The sequence below is a fragment of the Lissotriton vulgaris genome, chromosome 1_1 (assembly GCF_964263255.1).
Source record: "Lissotriton vulgaris chromosome 1_1, aLisVul1.2, whole genome shotgun sequence".
Classification (NCBI taxonomy): Eukaryota; Metazoa; Chordata; class Amphibia; order Caudata; family Salamandridae; genus Lissotriton; species Lissotriton vulgaris.
The window spans coordinates 757,822,043-757,841,810 of record NC_141685.1 but is presented as its reverse complement, the minus strand read 5'-3'; the positions used below and the strand labels follow the sequence as shown (position 1 = coordinate 757,841,810).

The window sequence follows — 19,768 nt, the reverse complement described above, 5'->3', positions numbered from 1 at the left end:
GAATACATGTGTCCATTTTAGGGTTAGATATAGGGAGACTATATCTACAGCAAAGGGTGATTACACCACCTTGCCCCAGCTGTCGTGCAGCCAGTTGTGTCAGATTTGGGTGGCCAGCCAGGGGTGGCATAATACATGCTGCTGCCCCTGGTAGGCCCTGGGTACACCTATGCCCTGGATACCTAAGGTATGCTGTACAGGGACTGATAAGGTGGCCCAGTACCAATTGGTAAATGCACCTAAGGTACATGTGTGTCAATTTAGAGAGAGAACAGCTAGGCTGTGGGTCTGATTAGCAGGCCCACAGCCAGGGAAAGTCGTAAACCAGTGAAGCAAAAATCGGGGGTGACCATAGGATTGCAGACCCCACTCTCCTACACTTAGTTTCACCAGAGTGCAGAGAAATAGAGAATCTGAAAGAGACACGTTAGTGATAGATTCCTTACCTTAGAATATCCCCAGGCGTCAGACTGGATCCGGAAATTTTTGCGTAGCAATACCCCTGCGCGTCGGTAGGCGTCGTCCGCGTCCGTCGTTGGCGTCGTTAGCGCCGGAATGACTTCGTCGGAGTACTTAGACGCCGCCCATGCGCGCTGACGTCAGTTCTTCTTTTTTTCGCGCCAGCTAGCGCAGATCCGGAGAAGCTCTACCCCTAGTCATTTTTTGACTGAACTTTTTGATCTTTTTGATCATTCCTTTCTTCGAGTCTTCGACTCTATCGGTGCCGGTAGGGATGCCCGTGGCGCCATGGAACCCGGCTGAGGAGGAAGGGACCTCATGGCCATGAGGAACCGCTCGATCTCCTCCGGCGTTGCGCCGTGCCAAGGGACCCGAAGGTGTGGGGCAGGCGGCGACACTTGCAACTCCCTCTGAGCCGCGGTCCCTTCCTCCTCAGCCGGGTTCCGTGGCGCCTCCGGGCCCAACGGTCCCGGCGGGAGGCCCTAGCGGGTCGGGCGCTTCGGCCCCGACACCGCCGGGTGCTTCGGCCCCGACGCCACCGGGTGCTTCGGCCCGATGCCGCAGGACCTCACCGGATCCGGTTCCTGATCCGGGTCGTCGCCGGTCGACCTCACGACCTCACTGGCGCCGGCCTCACGGGTGTCGCCCCTGGCGCCCACTGTGGACGCCGTCCCCAATGTTCCTTCTGGTCCGACTCTGGCGCTGGAACGGCGCCGCTTCCGACGGCCTTTGCAGATTTTTATTTCCATGAGGAGGCCCCGTCTGTTAATCCTGCTTTACAGGTAACGGGTGACGAGGAAGATTGGGAGGGGGTCAAAGGACCCTCTGGCACTGGAGTGCCAGTCTCAACCGGACTGGACATATGAGCTTGGGGAGGCCAGTGGTATTGACACTTCACCAGACACTGGATTGGTCTCCTCTCCGGCCGTGTCTTCGGAGGAGGGGTCTACATATAGTGTGGTGTTGACGAGGGCTGCCAAGGCCTTAATCCTTGAGCTCCCCGTCGCGGCCGTGAGGACTAACCTCCTCACTGAGGTCCTCAAACCGCAGACAAGCTCCAACGAGCCTCTGCTGCCGTTCAATGAGGCCTTATGTGACGTTTTTGCGGGCACTTAGTCCAAGCCCGAACAGGTCCGCCTGTGGATAAGAACGTGGCCAGACGCTACCGCCCGGCCCCGGGCGACCCTTGCTTTTTGTCCACCCACCCCACCCAGAGAGCCTGGTCATCCAGGCCTCCACTTCCCAGACCGCATTCCCGTCGGCTCCGCCCGATCTGGAATCCTAGAGAGGGTTTTATCCCTGTCAGCACCCTCTGCTCCGCTGAACCGAATTCGTAAGAGTAACAGGAGTAACCAGTAACTTTTATTTCCTTATACCTGTCCGGTGGAAGGCTGGAGGAGCCCGTCGCAGCCTGGGTCAGCTGGAGACATCACCTCTCCCAACGGACGTCTGCTGAACACGGTAACCGGATGCCCCGAGCCTCGATGCCCTGAGCCTGCGGAGAGTCGGCACTCTGATGCGTCGCTTTGAGGCTCCCCCAGCACGGTTGTGATCACGCAAAGGGCTCTTGCCATCGTCGAGTCCTGTGCCCGGTGGTGGAGCGACCTGAAGCTGACCCCCTCCCCCACCCCTGTATCGGAGCAGTGGATCTACCGATGGGCTCCGGCGCTGGTCGAGCCTCGAGCCTCTGGAGGATCGCTGCCCAGAAGCCCTGGACTTTGTAGTTGGTGACCAGCGCCGGATACTTAGCAAATAAAGAAGAAAAGCATCAAAACCGGCGTGCGTTCCACCGAATCGCGCAATACCGAAAATGGCCGCCGCAGTGGAACGCATAACTCCAACTCCGACTCTGAAGCCGGGAAACCACTATCTCGGATGCCCCCGCGAGGAGTTCTGACTACCGCCGTGTACGATCGGCTGCACCGGAGAGTGGCCCCCCTCCTTATTGTTTCAAGATTAACCCTGGTATGACTTCCGCTATCTCCCTTATCACTTAATAAAAATTCGATTCAGACCTTGGCAATGCAATTGAGGAACTGATTCTGCTGTCACAACTACCGCCGTGTACGATCGGCTGCACCGGAGAGTGGCCCCCCTCCCACCCGCTCCAAGGCGCAGGCTGCTGATTGCGGTGCCTGAACGTCTGGTATGACTTCCGTTAACTCCCTTATCACTTATTGAAAAATGTGATTCAGACATCGGCAATGCAATTGAGGAACTGATTCTGCTGTCACGACTACCGCCGTGTACGATCGGCTGCACCGGAGAGTGGCCCCCCTCCCACCCGCTCCAAGGCGCAGGCTGCTGATTGCGGTGCCTGAACGTCGGCGGACCCCCCCCTTCCCGCCCGCACCACAGCATAGGAGGTTGGATGCAGAACCAGGAAGGACGCCGGTTGAGTGGAACCAGCTCCCGGAAGCACCGGGAAACGGATGGGAAGTTATAGAGGCGCTTGGGATCTCCTGATCTGGGCTCTGGGACCAAACAAGAGCTGAAGGACCGACATGAGCCGCCCCCACCCGGGAGCGGATATGTGTCATTGAGCCCCCCACCTCCCAGGGAAATACAGGTTTGGAACATCGATTGGAGGCATAAGGTATTTATCCCACCCCACCCGCCTGTGCACATTTTTTAGTCCACCTCCTTTGTACAAAATGGCTGGGGCCATTAAACTGCTCACATTCGCAAGCTACCTCCTTGAGCAACATGGGGCCATAAATCTGTAGAAATAAATCCGCGCTAGTACCTTTGATGTCCACGAGGCTCCACAGCTCTAACTCCCCCACTTTTCCTCACCAGCAAGCTATGAGCAATGCCTGCCTGAATAGAAAGTGAAATGGTCCTGCTCTGAGCCCAAAGTAACAACAACAGACAAAGGACCAATATTTCTATCTCCCCCATCGGTTCGGCCATCTTAGCTTGTCTATCTTGGAGACCATCATGGTCTAGTCATTTTTACCATCGACCTTAAAGACCTAAGACCTCTTAGACTTTCAGACTACTTCTTTTTAGCGGTTGCACAATTTACACAGCTGGACGTTTTTTCACGGCGGATTTAGATAGTCTGCTTCTTCACAGTGATATGTATTATTTTATTCCTGATTGTATCCAGCACACTTCACTTTTTCTGCACCAATTGCAATTACTACCCATATATTAATGCCTCGTACAGTAGCATTATATTCTATATATTCCTAACTGTATCTTGAACGTCCCACTTTATCGTCACCGGTAATGCACCGTTCGCTACCTCATATATTTTTCTTTTGCTGCTCGCTAATGCCACTTGCTGTGCCATTTAATCTGTGTCATTTAATCTGTGTGCAACTGTATTCCATCACTGTACCTTACATATTTTTGACTACTCACTATTAGCACCTTTGATTTAAATATTTGTATGGTCCGCACAGTTATTTTATTTTATCTTATTCAAGTTTTTTTTTTTTTTTCTCAGGGCTATATTTCATATGTTATACCTCATATATAATTCATATGTTATACCTCATATATTTTTCGTTGCCGTTCACTAATGTCACTTGTTGATTCATATAAGTTATGTGTGCAATGGTATTCTGTCACAGACTCCGTACCCTACATATTTACATAGATATTATTACGGCTTGCTCAGGGTTTTATTCCAGTATTTGTCAGTATTATACTGCTACTTGTTCAGCACTTGTTTATAACCTACATCGAATTCACCCCTATTCCTAAATGTACTGTCGATTTTTCTCACATAGTCTTGTCACTGATGTAACCTGCACTCACATTGTCCCTTCCCATATACACTGATTACTATCGCATATGTGTTAACTGCTCACATTATTCTGCTCCCTCATATCCTTAGTGCGCACCCTATACTTGTGCAACCCGCACCCACCTCAAGTGTTAATCTCGTATGCACCGAGTACTACCTCAATTACCATGGCAACTCACTAGTGTCAGCTGTTCTTGCACGCACCAACTACTACCTCAAATACCTTGGCAGCTCACTAGTGTCTCTCCCAATTATCTCACTAGTGTCTCTCCCAATTATCTCACTATTTTCGTCTGCGGCTGTACTCTGCGCATAGCATTACTGTGAACGCACTAGTATCACTTTAGGCCCTCGCATCTTTCTAGGACAGTGCACCCTCCCTCCTACACCCTCCCTCCTACACCTACCTAGACTGTTTAGGACAGTGCACCCTCCCTCCTACACCCTCCTTCCTACACCCTCCCTCCTACACCTACCTAGACTGTCCTCCCATCATGGAACCCGTCGGCAAACACACATATAAAATCAACTACCCACCAGCACTCACTAAAAAAGCGGCTAAACGCTTTAAACACAACTTCCTGAGGTCCCACCCTGAAACTCCGTGTGCAGACACCTACTTCTCACCAGTCAATGGTTCACTGAACATTGATATTATCTTCCACACCACACGCAGAGCCCAATGGAGAAACACGTTCCGCACCTTACTCTCCGTCTCCACCTCCAGGAATTTCGCGCATGGCCTAAAACTTACCATCACTCCATCACAACTCTTCCCTGGCAGAACAACCATCACTATATACAATAACGGGATTATCCTAATTCAATCCACAGACAAGAACCTGGAACTACTAGACAACCTGTTCCCCACGTTCAAACAGCACCTCACCAGTCATCGGACCCCCACTCATAGCATCCGCAGGCCTATCACCCCTGAACTCACAGCCCCCAACCACAACCCTCCTAACCTAGCTCAACCACAAAACGGCACGCACCTTCCCTCCACCCCCGACACCTTAGACATTCACCCACCTAATGTAGCTATCTCGCACTCCACATTTACAGACATAGATCCCTCACCCACACATTCCAGCGGTACCCCCTCCCCCCCTACAACCTCACCCTGTCACCCTCCCACACCACACCCATTCCCGTCACCCCTGACACCGCAGCCTCAAACCACATTCATACTAACCCACCCCAACCCCAAAACAACATGCACCTCTCCTTTACTCCCGACACCCCAGTCACTCACCCACCCACCGTATCTACCTTACTCCCGTCGAGCACAGACATAGATTACTTACCCTCTTACACCAACCACCTCACCCCTTCCCCCCACACACCAGCCCTCATCCCCTTTCCCACCCCTGATACCACAGCTCCCACCCAAAAAGACATGCACCACCCCTCTACTCCCGGCACCTTAGTCATTCTCCCACCTACCGTAGCTACCCCACATCCCTCAAGCACAGACATAGATCTCCTTCCCTCTTACAACAACCACCCCACCCCTTCCACCTACACACCAGCCCTCATCTCCGTTCCTCTCACCCCTGATACCACAGCTCCCACCCGCATCCCGCCTATCCTAGATCAACATCAGACCGACACACACAAAGGCAAACCCCACCCTTTATCCCCACCCATTCTCAGCCCCCACTTCCTCCCACTAACTAATCACACAGAACACGCCACCTCCATCAGCTCAACTCGACCCTCTCTAAATAGAACCATCTACAATCCCACTACCCCCCCCAGTCTTACCCCCCATCACCCAACCTCCACCCCCTTCACCACTAATAAACGCCCATCCTCCACCATGCACTCTACGCCCACCACCAATACTCTCATCCACACCACCAACCTCTCTCCTATGTCATCCACGCCTGACCCTCCCATCCCCACCTCCAACACATGTCCCACAGTGGACCACATTACGGCCTCCCTCCTCCAACTCAAAGAAGACATGTACAGCATCAAACAACAACTACTCTGTCTATCACACTCCAGCCACCCCCCACCCAACACCCTCCAACGGATCAAACAAGACATTCACATCATCAAACAATTACTCAGCACACACCCCAGACACCACTCACGCGTCTCCACCATCACCTCCCCTCCCAACTGGTCCTCCACCCGGGCGGCGAACTCTCGCACTCGACTCCCACCGCACTGGACCTCAATCCCTGTTCACAATCGTGAAAACAGCCCCCATCGCTCCTGCAACCCTCTTTCGGACCTAGACACAATCACCCTCCTCCGCTCCTATGACCCAGCTCCCCTTAGCAACACACCCGACACACTCACTGCCATACCTACGATTCACTCCAATCCCCTGAGACCCCCCACACTGAACAACAGAGTCGCTATCCATAGTAACCTGAGTAAAGTCCCCCTCGCCCTAGAGCACCCTTCCACCCTCGACACACCCCGTCTCAAATGCACTCTCCTAAACTGCAGATCAGCCGCTAGACACTCCGCCGATATCGCCGATCTCATCCTAAAATTGGATCTGGACTTAATCATCATGACTGAAACATGGCTAACAGAATCTTCTACACCTATAATGGACATTCTGGTTCCCCCCAACTACCTCATCACTAGACTTGACAGGTCTGGCAATAAAAAAGGTGGCGGAATTGCATGTATATACAGGAGCAACCTCTCTGTCTTGAAAGTATCTTCACCTTCCCCGCCCTCCCCATCGTCCTGTGAATACATCAGCCTAGATATTATCAGTGAGGGCAAACCGATCTGCACTCTTCACGGCGTTTACCACCCACCCGGTGACAACCTCACCTTCTCCCAACAAATCATGGACATGATCTCAACCAACTCCGGGCGGCATCTCACACAAATATACCTTGGGGACTTCAACCTCCACTGGAACGATCATAATGATGCGGTGGTAAAAGGTCTGAAGAATTTCCTCAACGCCCTTGACCTTACACAAATTTGCAACAGTCCAACACACAAGAAAGGCTCTATCCTCGACCTTATCATCTCCAAAGAGGCCGCTATCCAACTCGAATCTATCCAACCCTGTGACTGGTCGGACCACCATATTATCACGTTCTTCATCAATGAAAAAGTTAAATTTAACCCTATTCAATCCGCCTGGCCCAAAGTCTGGAAAAGAGACATGAAAAAACTAAACTCAAACTCTCTGCCCTCCAACAGCTACAACTTACTACTTCCTCCGGCTGGCGTTAAGGACGTCCAATTCTTGACTGATCACTATCTTAACAATATGACCGCAATAATTAATGAAGTCGCGCCCTTGCAGCTAAAAAAAGCCACCACAAAAATCTCCAATCCCTGGTATGACGGGAGTCTCAATGACGATAGACGTGCCATGAGATTGGCAGAGCGCTCCTGGAGATCAGCTCCCTCTGCACTGAACCTAAAAAACCTGAAGAAAAAGAGAAATGCCTACTTCAGGAAAATAAAACGATCAAAATCAGACTTCTTCAGCCGTCAGCTCGACCAAGCCAAAAACCGTCCGAGAAAGCTGTTTGAGCTTATCCGATCACAAACCAAAGAACAACCCCAACCTCTCAACACTATGTGCAAAGCCCCTTCCTGCGAAGACTTCGCCTCTTTCTTTAACCAAAAAACGGACAACATAAAGAATGATCTCCTCATGGACGCAAGCCTCTATCCCAAACCCCACTGCATAACACCCACTAAACCAAAAAACAATGCAACCTGGTCAACCTTTGTCACCTACACGGAAGAAGAAATTGGCAAACTGCTCAGCACTCTGAAACAATCCAATCACCTCACGGACCCCCTTCCTGCTAACGCTGTAAAAGTCCTTACCCCGTCGCTCCTTCCACTCTGGACCAAAATCATTAACAGCTCACTTCAACAAGGGTTCATTCCCGACTCCCTCAAAGTTGGACAAGTAACACCTTTGCTAAAGAAACCTACACCCGACCCCTCTGACCTAAACAACTACCGTCCCATTACCAACATTCCGACTCTTGCCAAACTGCTGGAAAAATGCGCACAAATACAATTGACTAAACATATTAATCAATTTGATCTCCTCAACTCTCATCAATCAGGCTTCCGAGCCAATCACAGTACGGAAACTGCCATGATTCACATAATCGACGACGCCCTCCAAATCCTAGATCATAACGATACCTGCCTCCTCATCCTCCTTGATCTCTCCTCCGCATTTGACACCGTCAAACATGAGAACCTACTCGAACTATTAAACACAAGAATGGGCCTATCTGGAACTGTGCTCAAATGGTTCACTTCTTTTCTGCATAACAGGTCGCAGAAATTCAAGAGCAACAACCTGATGTCCGCACCAAGACCTGTATCGCTAGGCGTACCACAAGGATCCTCCTTATCCCCAACTTTGTTCAACCTAGTTATGGAACCTCTCACCACCTTGCTGCAAGAATCCAATGTACATTTCCACATGTATGCTGATGACACCCAACTCTATCTCAAACTACAATCACCCAAAGACATCACGCTCTTGAACTCAACGATCAGAAGCACCCAATCTTGGTTGGCCGCTAATCATCTCAAACTCAATGCCCTTAAAACAGAGTTCCTCCTGATCGCACCTCCCGCGAAGATCACTACCGCGCAAATGTGGCTTAAAGACCTAACGGCACTCAATGTTCAATCCACCATCGTGGACTCAGCGAAATCTTTGGGCATAACACTTGACACCAATCTCAGCATGCAGGAACACATCAACAAAGCAACTAAGGGAGCAAACTACCAAATCAACACCCTCAGGAAACTTAAACCTTTCCTTCCAGCCAAAGACTTCCAAACTGCGGTACAATCACTAGCCATACCTCGAATAGAATACGGCAGCACCGCCCTCTGCGGTCTCCCCCTAGCTACTACGGCACCCATAAGAGCCTCTCTAAACGCTGCAGCGAGACTTATCACTGGATCAAAAAAACACTCACACATTTCCCCTGACTTCAAATCACTGAACTGGCTGCCGTTTGAAGCCAGAATACACCTGAAAATCGCTTGTTTGACCCACAAGGCTGTACACCTGAGCTCACCTAGATACCTCGCTCAGAAGCTGACGATTTCTGGAGGCTCCAGGAACACTAGAGGCACAAACAATCTTTTGCTAAAGCCTAAAAGATTCCGCAAGGAAAAAACCTATAAACGCTCTTTCTCAGGAATGGCCCCCAGGATTTGGAACTTGCTCCCCCCTGAAACAAGGCTCATCACCTCTACCATACTTTTCAAGAGAGAAGTAAAAGCAATCCTCATGGCTAAATACACTTGAACGACTATTGGGGAAAAACTACAAAGACTCGATACTCATCTGTACTACTTGTTCGAACCCTTGTATTTTATGTTGACTTTGAAATTGATTTACTTGATTGTTTTATGATATCACTTCGATGTACTGCTAACATGACTGATGTATCTGCGTATACATGCTCCCCTCCTCTGTAAAGCGCTCTGATATCTGCGTAGATGTTGTTCGCGCTATATAAAACTTTCAAAATAAATAAATAAATGAGCAGTTCGGGAAGAAGGTGTTCTCGTCCCTAAGCTTAGGGCTGCAATCTGTCAATACCGCCTGTCTCTTGGGCCGCTACACCCACACTCTGTGGGACGCGGTCGCGCTGCCACAATGTCCAGAGGAGGTACGGGCTAAACTCGCCCAAACCCTTGTGGAGGGCCGAGATGCAGCGCGATATTCCATCCGGTGTGGGCTGGATACCACGGACTCAGTGGGCAGGGCGATGGCAACGACGGTGGCGGTTCGGCGCCACGCCTGGTTGAGGTCCGCCAACTTTTCGGCCTATGTCCAGGCCACGCTTCTGGACATGCCGTTTGATGGCCGTCGCCTCTTTGGCGACAAGGCAGACCATGCGCTTGAGCGTTTTAAGGACTCCAGGGCTACGGCCAAGTCCTTGGGCCTCTCGGCCACACGCCAGCAATCGGGTGCCTTTTGCTCCTTTCGTGGCCAAGGAAGGGGCGCCCCCACACGTGCTGCCAGCCACGCACCGCAGAATGTTCAACAGCGCGGTGGCGGCCGTGGAAACCGCCGTGGCGGCGGTCGGGGACAACTGCGAGGCCAGTCCACACCTCCCTCCTTAGCTCCCGCCTCAAAACCTCCCTAGTCCGAGTTTTCAGGCCCATGTGACGCCGGTGGGAGGCAGGGTTCGCCATCACCTCTCCCACTGGCGCACTGTCACGTCGGACAGGTGGTGTAGGAGAGTAGGGTCTGCAATCCTATGATCACCCGGACTTTTTGCTTTTGTTTCACTGGTTTACGACTTTCTCGGGCTGTGGGCCTGCCAATCAGACCCACAGCCTAGCTGTTCTCTCGCTAAATTGATGTGTACCTTAGGTGCATTACCCAATTGGAACTGGGCCACCCTGTCAGACCCTGTAACTCAGGGCATCGGTGTACCCAGGGCCTACCAGGGGCTGAAGCATGTATTATGCCACCCCTGGATGGCCATCTAAATCTGACACAACTGGCTGCACGACAGCTGGGGCCACGTGGCGTACTCGCCCGTTGCTGTAGGTGTAGTATCCCTATACCTAACCTTAAAATGGACACCCGAGTTCCTCTCAGTCACTCCTATGGCAGGCCTTGACAGTCCTGAAGGCAGAGTGCGTGGAACCGTGTGAATTGGGCTCTGGCACGAGCCGAGCCCGGTTGCAGCTTGCGGAACCAAGACCCAATGGCTGTTCCATGATAACGCGTATCATATCGGTAACTTCGGTATCGCGTTATCAAGACATGTCGAGTAAGGTGTCATACGAATCGGGCTGCTGCCCCCTCACCAATTCTGGCGACGAGGTTAGCATTCCGCCCTGCTAGAGGGACACGACATGTACGTAACTGTGAACCCCGGTTAAAGTTAACTGAAGCCTCAGCTCCACAAAATGGACGCTGCCACCACAGACACGAGTCTGACCTCCTGCTGCTGGGAGTCCTTCCAGCGAGGAGAGCTTGGACAAAGGGTTTCCTGTCAAGGGCGGTGTTCGCACCGTCCCAGACAGGGTTTGTGTATTCTGGGTAGGTAGGGCTTTGCAAGAAGGTGACTGCGGAGTGGCACCCCGGTGCTCACTACGCATCTGCCGGCTAGAACCAGTTCCAGGGGCGCGCAGCCCCTGACCTGGGGAAAGTCCAGCAGGGGGAGAGGGGTGTAACTACCCCCCTTCCTGGTCCCACCCTTAGGGCAGGACCTAGTCATGTACCCACCCCTTTCTTTAGGCTAAAGGCCGGAGTGTGGACCCTTCCAAATTAGATCATCTTTGAATCAAGAATACTTTCTACGAAAGGACTTCGAAACTCTTCTCAAGATTTCTCCCTTGTGGCTAAGGAGTAGTCACCCTGCATCCGCAGGCACCATCTAAGAACTCTGCGGTTTGCTGCAAGTCCTTCCCCCAGGATCCGACGGCCCAGCTCGACGAGAACCGGCTTCCCTGGCACCTCTGACCTCTACCCACGTCGTCAGCTCAGCTGAGATCTGTGGGTGCGACGAGACCTCGAGGGACCGGCCATCATCAAAACCTGCACGCTTTCTTAATCAGCACGACCATCGAAGCAATTCTCTGGTGAGTGCTCTGGGGTCCGAGAAGCCCCGACCCTGAGTAGCTCCAGCACCGAAGTGCAGTCTCCCAGCATCTCCACGATCTGCGGGGGGCCCTTCTGCTCGCTGCTCAGCACGTTGTCTGGTCACTAGCCGCTGGCTTGTGCCCTTCTTTGACGACATCCGACAACCAACGCTGCTGGTCTGGTTGCCCCAGATCGGCCCTTGCTCCCTTTTTCGAGAGGAGCACCCGGACCCTCCTGGTCCACTCAAGACACCATTTAAGGCCCACCACGTGGCCCTGAAATCTGCCAAGGCTTGTTGCCCCAATCCCGGGCCCAGCGACGCCGACAGCATCAACCTTCGTGGGACAGCTCGCACCTCCATCCTGGTCGCCGACAACGCCTCCTGGTCCGTGAGACTGCAGAGCCTAGCGTCGCCCACTCACCTAGTCGAGGTGACGGCCATCCGGTGCCTTCCTGGTACCCTCTGACTACTGGCTAGTAGTACGAACTTGGTCCCCTCTGCTTTCAGGTATCAACGATCACTGATCCAGGCTTGGATCTCTACGAACTATTCATCACTGGTCGCCGGCCAGCAACTTCTTTTCTTCCGGCTCCTGGCTCGTCAGCGAAGACCCCCGACGCCTGTAAGACTTGTGCAGCCGCAGCCCTCGTGGCTAGGTAACTTCGGCATTTCGGTGCCTGCATAGCCTCCTTACTCTAGGGACCCGAGTCCCTCGCTTCCAACTTGCCTTATCGGGTCCGCCCGAGACCACTAAACTTTCCGTGCCCTCGGGCACTTGTTTTAATTGTGCACTTGAAGTATTTTCTAAGAGCTTTTGTTCTGTGCTTAGTACCCTGTCCTCATAAAGAGTACAGGGCTGTTGTGATTCTAATAAATATACTGTTTATTTTCATAACACTTGTGTGGTGTCCTTTCACTTGGTGTTCAAGGGGTATGTGATGGTATTACAGCTGGCTTAACACGCCCTCTAGAGTTTAGCCCGAAGACTGCTCGTATCCACGCTACTAGGATAGCTGGTCTAAGGTTGACTTACAACCAATCACCATAAGGGTCGTTTGGAACGATACATAGTGGTCGTTAGAATAGCGAACGCTGCATATCGAGCCAACTTCTCACAGGTGGGTGCTGCATATCGTCCAAAGGGGCTACTCCCTCCCCTTCGAGGCGACCCCTCCAGCCATGCCACCGCAATTCCACCGCGTGTCGGGGGATCACTTGCAACTTCTGCAAGAGGAAGTCACGGCCCTCTTGGCCAAGGGGGCCATCGAGCGCGTTCTTGGGCCGGAAGTAGGGTATGGTTGTTACTCCCACTACTTTCTCGTACCCAAGAAGGGCAAAGGGGGCCTACTTCCTATCTTGGACCTGCGGAACGTCAACGGCTTCCTCCGGAAGGAGAAGTTCAAGTTGCTGACTTTGGCTCAGGTCTTAGCTGCCCTAGACCCTGGAGACTGGCTGGTAGCGTTGGACTTGCAGGACGCTTATTTTCACATCCCCGTCCTGCCGGCCCACCAGCGTTACCTGCGGTTCACGGTAGGCCACGAGCACTTTCAGTTTACCGTGCTCCCCCTCGGCCTTACCAGCGCCCCACGGGTGTTCACGAAGGTGATGGCGGTGGTCGCAGCTCATCTGCGCAGGTTAGGGGTGTCAGTCTTCCCCTACCTCGACGACTGGTTGTTGAAGGCGGGCTCGCCCCAGACAGTCGTCAGCCACCTCCAGACTACGGCCGACCTCCTGCACTTGCTTGGGTTCTCCATCAACGTACTGAAGTCGCACCTGTGTCCCTCTCAGAAGCTCCTCTTCATGGGAGCGGTTCTCGACTTGGCTCAGTTTCGGGTTTACCCACCTGAACAGCGGGTTCGGGATATACAGGCTCTGATTCCAATCTTCCAGCCTTTACCCGAGTCTCGATCAGGTTGACGCTGCGGCTTCTGGGGCTGATGGTCTCCTGCATCCTTCTGGTGCATCACGCCTGGTGGCGGATGCGGGCTCTGCAGTGGGACCTGAAGTTTCAGTGGGCCTAGCATCGGGGCAACTTGTCCGATCATGTCGTGATCTCTGAAGGCACTGCGAGACAACTGCAGTGGTGGCTCACGGACCGCTATTGGGTCAGTGGCAGATCCCTCTCCCTACCCCACCCGGAGCACGTGGTTGTGACGGACGCGGCCCTCCAGTGCTGGGGAGGCCACATGGGAGAGGCGGAGATCAGAGGCCTCTGGTCTCCGGCGGAGTCCCGTCTCCATATCAACCTTTTGGAGCTGCGGGTGATTCATCTTGCACTGAAGGCATTCCTCCCCTCTGTCCGGGGGAGTGTAGTGCAGGTGTTCACGGACAACACCACCGCCATGTGGTACTGCAACAAACAGTGTGGGGTGGGGTTGTGGACCCTATGCCAGGAGGCTCTGCGCCTCTGGCAGTGGCTGGAACATCAGGGTGTGACCCTGGTGGTTCAACACCTGGCAGGCCCTCTGAATGCCAGGGCGGACGAACTCAGCCGTCGGTGCATGATAAATCACGAATGGCGTCTGAGCTCGGACGTGGCGCAAGGCCTCTTTCAAACAACGTATACGAAGTACCTCTAGATGTGACCTATATTGCTTTTTAACAAGGAATAAATCCAAACATTCTTTGTACAGGAGAGAATGTCAAAGAGAGAAGCTAACACTTGAAAATATTATCAAAACATTTTTATTTATTTTTTTATATATATATATAATTTATATCGATTTGAAAGTTTTTATGCAACTGCACATTTCATTTTATCAGTTGGCATAATAGATAAAGATTCATCATTTTTCAGAGAACAATTTATATAATTAGAAAAAGTACAGAATGAAACAATATGGCTTAAGAAAAAGTGCCCCTAACATTCTATTTGATCCAAACATTCTTGCATACATACTTGCATACCATGCATACCATAACAGTTATTAAAAAGCATTACTAACAAACATTGGGAAACAGACTAAACACAATAAGACAAGGAGACCCAAAAGGTGTACTTGATAGATTACATGAAGAACCTAGATGAAGTGGTTCTGCCAGTAAAAGATTGGTCTGTGTAGATATGACCAAACTATGTCCAAATTGATGGATGCTGGGCCGACGTACGTTTCGGTGACGATGTCACCTTCCTCAGGGCCAAGGAGAACACATGACAAGGTAACATATAAGCATAGTCTTTAAACAGGTTAAAACAACAGGGGCATTGCACAGTTTATTCCTTTTCTGAAAATAAAGAAGACATGTATAAATATACAGATACTATTTATGTAAATATTTACAATCTTTGACATCCTGTTAATGCATATTTTGCATTAAATTGGTATTTTATAAGTTATATGCACCATCTGCTCAAATTTTAGCACAAGGAACCTTATTAGACTAAGGTCTAAGTAAAGTGAGAATTAGAAAAATGCAGCAGTGAGGAGTCTCAGTATAGGGGAGGTAAAGGGAGTTTGAAAGGTATAGAGAACCGAGTGGTGACTTAAAATTACCTCCCAGTGTGCCTATGTTATTCTTCTAGTGAGCAGTGCTCTGTGTCCCAGGTTAAGAAGAGGGATATGGTGTTATTACCTGATGGGAAAAGCTGTGTATGAACAAATCCTTTTGTTGCTGGGTCTGATTGAGACTTGATCTATAAAGGACGTTAATGATGGTAAGTGGGGAAAATTTAAAAAATAAGCCAGTGAATATTAGATGTTTTATCAGCATATTACCTTTGTGGCACAGGGCACGTCAATCAAGGAGAAAGATCCACAGGTTATTGGCAGAGATTTGATGCTATGGGCAATCAGGAATGAGTGCAGGCACTTTTTGTCCTACTGTGTGGGAGAAGGTGGTATCTCTATTAGTCTAGGGACATGTCACAGAGAACGTGCAAGAGCTAAAAGAGCATAGGGAGACATTTTATTTAAATGTACCTGGGTATTTTCTTTCACGAGGATGAAGATCGAGCTCCGACCAGCCTCTACATCTGTGATAGGTGACAAGATTTTATCCGGAAACCTGTATTAGAATCGCTCATGTTTTACAGATGCATTATGATGTTGGAGTTTACAAAATTAAATTAATTTTAAATTAATAGCGAATGTTACAAGGAGCATATACAGCTTAAGGGCGACTAGCACTGTCATAATAGCATAGTTGCCGCATGACGATTATATTTATAAAGGTGATTGCTCGAAAAGGGCAGATCCGAGGCAAGAGTGCAAAGATCTTAAAAGCACCTGCGATTGCAGTTGAAATACATCCCACAACCGCACACCAATCTAGAAATAAAGGAACGACAAGCATTAAAAGCACTACAAGAAAATCGCGAGATCACCATTAAACCTTGCGACAAGGCAGGAGGCATTGTGATTATGAACACAGACCACTACACGGAGAAAATCAACCATATGTTGGGAATGGAAGAACATTACAAAAAAGCAAGCAGAAGATCTTTAACTGCTCTAGCAGAAGAGATAAAGGAAACGGTATCCAAAGCTTTTATAGACGGATACATCTGCCAAAAAGAAATGGACTACCTTATTAACACCAACCCAGTAGTTCCGGCAATCTATGGTGTTCCTAAAACACACAAAAACATCTCTGACCCTCCGCTGAGACCTATAGTTGCCTCCATCAATTCAAGTACGGAACCTCTATCGAAATACCTCGACTCTTTCCTGTGCCCACTCACCACCACCTATGCCTCTTACATCAAGGACACCGGACACATGATTCGAGTTTTAGAGCATTCACCTTTTAACAACGTCACACAGCTGCTTGTCACGTGTGACATTGAATCTCTATATACAAACATCCCACAGAATAAAGCAATGGAAGCAGTAGCCGCACTTTTAACCAGAACATCAGGATCCAGACCTAACACCTTCATACTGGAATGTCTCAGACTAGTCCTACAAAATAATTTCTTTGAATTCAAAGATGACTTATATCACCAAGTCAAAGGTGTCAGCATGGGGGCCTCTTGTGCCCCCAGCATAGCCAACATATACATGGGAGAATTTGAGCTCAAGAACATCTTCAATGAAATGGCACCATTCTTCGAGAACATCTCCAGATGGCACAGATTTATTGACGATGTCTTTTTCATCTGGTCAGGAACAGAAGATATGTTAAAAGAATTCATGGAATGGCTCAACCTGGCAGACACAAACCTTAAATTTACCCACAACTTTTCGTCTGACAAAGTGGAATTCTTGGATATATGGATACGACACACAGAAGGAGAACTGACAGTCGATCTATATCGAAAACCGACAGCAAAAAACACCATTTTAGAACATGGGAGTTTCCACCCCAACTGTCAAAAAGACTCCATCCCATTTGGGGAATTTTTACGGATAAAAAGAAATTGTACAACCACTAAGGACTTTATGTTACATGCAACCAAACTAACAGAACGCCTATTAGCAAGAGGATATCCCAAACGCTTGATACGCAACTCTATGAAAAGAGCGAAATATTATAATAGAGACGTTTTGCTCAACCCAACACCGAAAACACAAGAAGAAAAGCTTGTATGTGTACTAAATCACTCAACCATTAACAACAAGATAAGAAAGGTAATAAACAGTAACTGGAAGATCTTAAACACCAATGACCAGGCAGAAAAACTATGCAAACCAACCATAGCCTTCAGACGGAACCGAAACCTACGTGACACACTGGTACACAGTAGATGGAAAAACAGAGACACAAACAAACAAAGCACAATGGATGGAAGACCACTCCCTAAAGGGAACCACAAATGTGGAAACTGCCACGCATGCGATCAAATCATCACAGGTGACAAATGGACATATGGCCAAAAAAAAGGACATTTAAAAGAAATGACAAATTGCAGAACTGCAAATGTCATATATCTCATCAAATGCCCGTGTGAGATAGGGTACATAGGAGAGACATCCAGAGAATTTCGCACAAGATTCTCTGAACACAAATCTGCCGTCAGAACTCAAAAACCAAATGCACCCATGGTATCTCATTTTCTTCAATATGGCCACACAGAGAAAGATATGAGATGGCAAATTCTGGAACGTGTCTTTGTATCACCAGGCAAAGAACCAACACATGTCCGCAAGAAACGAGAAACATTCTGGATACATCATCTGGACTCTGTACGTTATGGACTTAACGAAGAAATTTCTTGGATAGTCACACTATAGAATCATGGATCAGTCCATCCTTTATTATCTTAGTCATTTAGCCACTTTATGATGTAGACATACATATTCAGCTAATGATGAGCACCCCTTGAACTACCATAAACCTAGGAAACTACGATTATTCACATAGTCGTGGGATTTTTTATTTCTGTTAAAATATTTTATTTCTGCTATAACATTCTTATCATAAGCATCACCCTTATTGCCCAGGATCCTGTCTTTAAACTAGAAAAAGACTAACTATGGGAACCCAGTTCAATAGGGCCCCCTTAACTCCTCATCACTAAGTCCCCCTTTCGTCGTTTACCACTTAGTGCAATGATCCTCATTTTTCTGATGTGATAAGAATCCCCACCATTATCGTCAATCCTCACTGTCCAGGTATCTGTTCCATTCTCATTAATAAACTAATGTTGGGAACCAACTCTAATATGGCCCCCTTACCTCATCAGTATAAAGTCCCTCATCTTTGTTTACTGCTCAAGGCATATTCACGAGTCCCCTGTTTCTGTCAACTAGCACTCAGCTGCAATTATTAACCACCACACCCGGGAAGTATTTAAATCGAGCGCCATCATTGCCGACTTCTCTCTCAAATCAGACCCAGGAACCCCTAGATACGGCACCAGCCCTTGCAAAAGCAGGTAAGACTTCAGCTGCGCAATGCAAGTACCTTAAAGCGCTTACTAAAACGCGTCCTCCCCCCCTTTCAACTCTGACGGCTTAAAATCTGCAGCATGCAGACGTTACATGTCAACCGCCGTGACCTCCCAATCAGCCTCTCGATATCACCACCTATGCATAAAAGAGTGTCCCATTAAACATTAATACCGGCAACCACTTCCTGGTTTGACCGGCTGAGGCCCCTTTAATTTAACTGTGTCCACGTTAGCTCTCAAGCACCAGATCAGCAACGCATAGCGAAACAGAGCAGGCGCGCTTACAGTAACTGCCCGACCGCCCTCAACCCGAGCACTTCACATTGCCGAGCGGCACTGTCAACTTTTACCCTGATTCCCTCTTAAAACACGTCACGAATGTATCGAGGTATATGAGATATACCAAGTTCTAGCTAGCAGACGCCAACCATTCCTTTTAGTAACTGCAATCGCAGGTGCTTTTAAGATCTTTGCACTCTTGCCTCGGATCTGCCCTTTTCGAGCAATCACCTTTATAAATATAATCGTCATGCGGCAACTATGCTATTATGACAGTGCTAGTCGCCCTTAAGCTGTATATGCTCCTTGTAACATTCGCTATTAATTTAAAATTAATTTAATTTTGTAAACTCCAACATCATAATGCATCTGTAAAACATGAGCGATTCTAATACAGGTTTCCGGATAAAATCTTGTCACCTATCACAGATGTAGAGGCTGGTCGGAGCTCGATCTTCATCCTCGTGAAAGAAAATACCCAGGTACATTTAAATAAAATGTCTCCCTATGCTCTTTTAGCTCTTGCACGTTCTCTGTGACATGTCCCTAGACTAATAGAGATACCACCTTCTCCCACACAGTAGGACAAAAAGTGCCTGCACTCATTCCTGATTGCCCATAGCATCAAATCTCTGCCAATAACCTGTGGATCTTTCTCCTTGATTGACGTGCCCTGTGCCACAAAGGTAATATGCTGATAAAACATCTAATATTCACTGGCTTATTTTTTAAATTTTCCCCACTTACCATTATTAACGTCCTTTATAGATCAAGTCTCAATCAGACCCAGCAACAAAAGGATTTGTTCATACACAGCTTTTCCCATCAGGTAATAACACCATATCCCTCTTCTTA

At 49.2% G+C, this 19,768-nt stretch overlaps 1 protein-coding gene and 1 long non-coding RNA gene across 2 annotated transcripts in view; both read left to right on the top strand.

The window, feature by feature from the left end:
• The window catches only part of SHCBP1L (SHC binding and spindle associated 1 like), a 1,462,574-nt gene that overhangs the window by 673,041 nt on the left and 769,765 nt on the right, over positions 1-19,768 (top strand). The window lies entirely within an intron of this gene.
• On the top strand, positions 18,538-19,599 carry LOC147747775 (uncharacterized). The gene is made up of 3 exons (XR_015299692.1): positions 18,538-18,619; positions 19,343-19,395; positions 19,495-19,599. It is a non-coding gene; the product is annotated as an uncharacterized LOC147747775 (long non-coding RNA).